The sequence below is a fragment of the Brachycentrus maculatus genome, unplaced genomic scaffold, assembly GCF_059751285.1.
Source record: "Brachycentrus maculatus isolate JH-2025_06_01 unplaced genomic scaffold, ASM5975128v1 h1tg000058l, whole genome shotgun sequence".
Taxonomy (NCBI): Eukaryota; Metazoa; Arthropoda; class Insecta; order Trichoptera; family Brachycentridae; genus Brachycentrus; species Brachycentrus maculatus.
The window spans coordinates 536,148-541,953 of record NW_028280812.1 but is presented as its reverse complement, the minus strand read 5'-3'; the positions used below and the strand labels follow the sequence as shown (position 1 = coordinate 541,953).

Below are 5,806 nucleotides of genomic sequence, written 5' to 3'. Positions count from 1 at the left end.
TCCGGACAGACCAATTAGGAGTCCTTTTACAAATCCCTGTGGAACACCTTTAATGAATCTATCGCCATGGCTCCAGAACCAAGGCAACGTAGTATTAAAGAAAAACAACTTTTGATTAACCGGGAACGTAACAAAAAATATTATAAATTTTAGTGCAGTTATGGCAAAAAATAATAAAATGGAGACATAATGGAGATAAAATGGAGAGAAAAATAATAAAATATAACAGAAATGGAAAAAGTAATATTCGTTCTTGATTTCTAAGCCAATGCTCCGAAGTTGTTGCTATTTTGGATTTTAAATGGATAGATTACATACCAAATTTATGGAATTAAAAGTCGCAGAAATCGATTTAAGATCAATGATGGTGTCTAATTTTTCGACTTATTAGGGCTCACTTCAATAGATTACTCGCCTGATCTTATATAAATTAAAAGAAAAAATAATTTTTCATATATTTTTAATTCAGTGTTTTACTTTTTATGCATGTTCATTTTAAAATTATCAAATTTGTTTAAAATTCCTGTTTTATTAATTTCTTTTTTGCCTCTGGTCAGATTCTTCGACAAGCAAATTAACCGGACGTTGTATCTGAAATAAAAAAATTGAAATTTCACAAAACAGTTAATTTAATACTATAAACCTTAAATTCTTTAAAACCGTACTAAAAAACAAATTGTTTTGGTCCGCCTCTATAGTGTAATGATCAGCACGTTCGGCTACGGCACTGGAGGTCCCGGGTTCGATTCCCAGGGGTGAGGGTCAAATAAATAAAAGTGTTTTTTTTCACTGTAATATTTATTCGATATAACCCTGACAGGTTCCTGAAGCTGTAGGCTGATCACCTTTCCTATAAGTGCTAATGATCACGGTAAAACTGCTTTTATATTACGCAGTCCCCTATGCACCATCGGGTTCGGACGAGTGTTTGAAAAAGAATGAAGAAGAAGAAAAAAACGTTTGTTTTTGAGCTGCAAGATTGATTAAAAGGTGTCACAGCAAAAAATAATACGGAATGAAACATAAATAACAGTATATATTTCAAGTGTTTTATACTGTTCTCTTAATCCCCGAAACTGGGTAAACATCGGTTGACAAGGAAAAATTGCCTGCGGTGAAAGTCGGTCTATTGTTCATTTACTTCCTGTTTTCTTTTGGTGTTTTACTAGCCTTACAGTAGGTACAGTAAGAAATAAATAAAGACATAAAAATATATAGCATAACAAATTTTATTAGCGGAAGTCATTAGGATAATAATTATTGCACTGTTATACAATAAAATATCTCTCTACTTTAGGAATCAGACTTGGAAACTCGAATGTTGGGTCTTATTTAATAAATACGAGTAATTAAAAAAAGACTATTTACAGACATTTAAATGACACAATTTGCCGTATGTTTTTTAGCTTCTCGGTAAGTATGACCGTACAAGCGATGCTGATGCATATATTCATATGAACTTATCAATAAAACTGACAGCACTGCCATCTATAGGCCATATAAAAAACTTCACGATCCTCGACATCTTCGAAATGAAATGCATTTCACGGTTACATACATATTTAGCTCACAAACCTTACTCGTTTGTAACCGTATGCAACCCCGAGTGTTCAAGCTATTACTGTAATTATCTTTTTCCTCTCCTTAGGTCCCATATATCTGTAATGTCCTTTACCCTAAACTCCTTCACGTACCTAAGTGAGTAATAAATTCCACATTAAAATGTAAGAATCCGGAGCGCAGGACTGATCACTCTGTTAATGATATTATCGATTCGATGCGGTGCTCTATGCACCGCTTGGGGCCAGAAGCAGTTTGTACTCACTGAAGGGGGGAGGGCTTCCTCCTGGAGGGAAGCCTCCTCTGTCTCCGCCTCGGTCGCCCCCTGGTCCGCCGCCACCGCCGCCACCGCCGAACTTGCCGCTATTATCTCCCAGTGGAGAGCCCATCTGAATATCAAAAATAACAATGTTAATAACAATGTTAACAATGTTAAAACGTAGCATTGTCAAAGTGCATTACAATTGTGATCGTAATAGGAGGGGCACCCTTCGTTAACATGCTCCTCATCTACCGAGTGTTATGCCCATTTTAAAGGGTGGATCCTTACTCCATGTATCCTGCCTTCATTAAGTTACAACTATCATTTAACCAGTAAACTACCGGCTCTCTGAGTCTCATTTGCTCAAAATCAATAAATGCCGTCCAGTATTGTTACGTATAAAATAATATTCAACTGTGCTCATTGGAAAGAGGAATATATATTTAATTTTTGCACATTCTCAAAGCTTAGATATTTAATATTTGTTTCAAATAAAACCACATATTTATAAAAAAAAAACTAACTAACCATCACGCAGCTTCCCCGCAGGGGTAGGCAGAGAGAATAGAACGCCACACCACTCTGTCTTTGCAAACATTCTTCGCCTCTTCCACGTTCATGCATCTTCTCATACATACCCGCCGATTGTTACGACTCCTAACCTGACCACTTTCAAGTATTTGGCATACCTGATCGTGCCATGTTTATCTCGGTCTTCCTCTGCTCCTTTTTCCAATTACATTCGCCTCATAAATTTGTTTAACCGTTCTTTCCTCACTCATCGTTCAATATTTCGTTTTCAATATATCGATGTTCAATTTCATTTTCAGTTTCATTTCAGTTTTCATTCATTTCAGTTTCGATTTCAATGTTTCAATATTTCGTTCAATAATTCGTTCAATCGTTCACCACATATTTATTTTCAAGGAAAACTGATTGTTTCTATACAAAAACGGTGTTTAAAAAAACAATAACGTCAAACAATTATCTGAGTTTAAAGAACATTAAGTTGCTATTTCGAATACTAGGCATTGAAAATCATCGGTTTGATAGTTGGTTTTGTTATAAGTGGAAATAATCGGTAATCATTTAACTTTTTTTCGATTCCTGACCAATATTAGATGAAAATATATATCGTTTTACTCGCTGAATGTCAAACACAAGCGATACAAATACAAAAAAAGTAAATTAAACGTGCGATTATATTACAAGGTTATAGAGTTAACATAACTCGCGTCCTAATTTAAAAGGGGATGGATTTAATATTTATTTGACTGTGTTACTGCTGCTAAAAATGAAAACGAACGTTTTCATTTTCAGCTGAAAACACGAAACAAGCTGTTCTAAAAAAGACAGGTTTTGGAAAATGATAACCATCATATTATTACAAAAAACGCTAAAAACTGTGTACAATACTTTTAAAATAATGTGAAATAGAAATTCTAAGTTGGGAACTGAAATCACAAATTTATGTTTAAAATGTTCTTACCGCAATGGACAGTACTAGGATCACACAAGCCAAGATCGACAAACAAGAGAAGAACTTCATGTTTGATTATTTTCTCTTTTCTGTATAGTGCAGAATATACTTCAATAAACAGTGAAGAGCTACTGATAGTAGTTGCAATGGTGGTGTCTCTATTTATTCTCCCCGATTGAAGGTCAAACTTAATGGTAATTGACGCCATTGACGCACGTTTGACACTTTTTCGGCCAACTACAAAATTTATACAATTATTATTACAATAAGCGGATACAGTAATTTGATAAAACATATTTTTCTTTTATTTATTTGAACATTTCCGGTGAGTGTTGAACTTCAATTATTCTCTAAACTAAACTAAGCATACAAAAACTATATAATCGATAATACTAATTTTAGCCACAAGATAGAAATGCCATTAATATATATTTATAAAACATAATTTCAAAGTCTAAAGGTAAAAGTACCTTTCAGGGATATATAGTACACTGATACAAGTACATAAGATATGTAATAAACGCACAGATAAAAATAAAAAGAAGTAGAAGAAATATCAGTTATATTAGCTAGTAGAAAACTATCTACATATTACTTCAGTATACAATGAAATCAGCATCATTCCTTCACAAATACTGGAGTGTACTCGTATCTGCGCCGATGTCACCCATAATGTATTATATACAAGAATGTGGAGGTATTACGGTACATATTATTATGGCAATATATGTAAACACAAATAGCTAACCCCTTTCAGCAGCTCCTTGTATTCTGTATTCTCCATAGTAATATGTTCCTGATAGCTCTACCCCTAATTTGATGAGGGCGGTATTAAAGCAACCTCTCACCTTACTAAAGCGAAGACTGTTGTATTAAGCCATAATCGTTACTTTATATACATTCTACACGTGGAATATTACATTATTAGGAAAATAATTTAGTGGAGAAATACGAAATACGTGCTTCACATTAGTGAATAAAATTTCTACAAACTATGACTATTGATTGAAGTCAAAAATTCAAAGATGGAATAAGAATAAGCATCGTGTTGATTGCTTTTCTTATTTGAATATTGTTTGTAATATATACCTAATGCTATTTTATCTGATGCGATGCACTATGCACCATTATAGAGGTATATGCAATAAAAGAATAAGTGGAGGTTATGGAATTTAAAGCGATGTTGAAAACAACACTCAAAGCTATAAAAAAAACCCGTACTTGCTATTGTGTATAAAACCCGTATGGATTTTCTTTAATGTAGTCTCCCGTCAAAATTGAGCATTTTCCTCATTCATGATTCAGGAAATATACCTTAATCAGTTTCCAATATAATTCAATAGAGAGAAGAGATTTTCACTTTGACTTTGGGGATGTAAGGAAAGCTTTCGATAGAAGCTTTTAACATAAAAGCTTTGTAAAACAACACGTTCTACAGAAAGTAAATATTAACTGAATCCTTTCATATTTTGGTAAAACAATATTGAGATTCTCGGATCAATACTTTCGAGAAATATTTTCCAGGATTAAGAATTTTAGTAGTTACGAATGTCTTAAAAGTTATACAAACACAAATCAAATCGAATGGTTTTTAAATTGTATTTGTGTATTTAATAATCAAATTAAAAAAATCATATTTTCGACTCGGTAATTTAATATTCAGTATAATAAATTGTCGCGCAGAATTTCTTCGATTTGATTTCTGTATAACTTCTGCTGGATAAATTCACCAAGGTCAATTAGACCTAATGTAATCCTATACACTTTATACTTTAAATGTGAAATTTTTTAATTAAAAAAAAAATTGTATTTCAATTCATTATAGTTTTCAAGTAAACTCAAGTGTCTTGTCTTTGAAAAAAAAGAGTCGTAGCAGACTGGGAGACGAACCGAGGTTCGTCTAACTCTAGAGTTTTGATTTATAATTAACAACATTAACAACACTAACATCGGTACCATAACCCGAATCTACATATACAAGTTTCAAATAAACGTTTGTAAATAATTTTAATACACTTTTATGCATTAGTTTTATGCATTGATGTGTTCATGTCTTAATTTGATGATTTAGGTTCAACAGAACAGAATTTCCATTAGTACAATAAAATCTATCCGGCCTGTATGAATGACTGTATAATTGTGTAACTTTTTGTTACACTATGAATGCCTTTTTTTTATTTACGTTAAATTAAAATAAATATTATATTTGTCGCAACAAAATATTTGTTTTCTATTCAGAATAATAATATTATTTCCGTTTGTGGGTGATCATCACGGCCGCAAGTTGCGAACCGCTATTCAATAAATAACCATGTTTCATGAAATTAGCGGCATATTATGTCCCGGACTCCCACAGTGAATCAAATATTAGCATGCTTGTGTTATTATTCAATATAATTTAGTAAAATTATGTATTTACAGTGATTCCAGATTAAGTACGAGTATTATTTAGTCAATATGATTAAATAATTTCCATGTTTCATTGTAAGCGGTTGAACTGAATT

At 32.6% G+C, this 5,806-nt stretch overlaps 1 long non-coding RNA gene across 1 annotated transcript; it reads right to left on the bottom strand.

Annotated features, from left to right (window-relative positions):
- Positions 1-443: 443 nt before the first annotated feature.
- On the bottom strand, positions 444-3,421 carry LOC148311729 (uncharacterized). Its single transcript, XR_015837203.1, has 3 exons — positions 3,312-3,421; positions 1,826-1,949; positions 444-591 (listed from the first exon to the last, which is right to left on the bottom strand). It is a non-coding gene; the product is annotated as an uncharacterized LOC148311729 (long non-coding RNA).
- Positions 3,422-5,806: the final 2,385 nt, after the last annotated feature.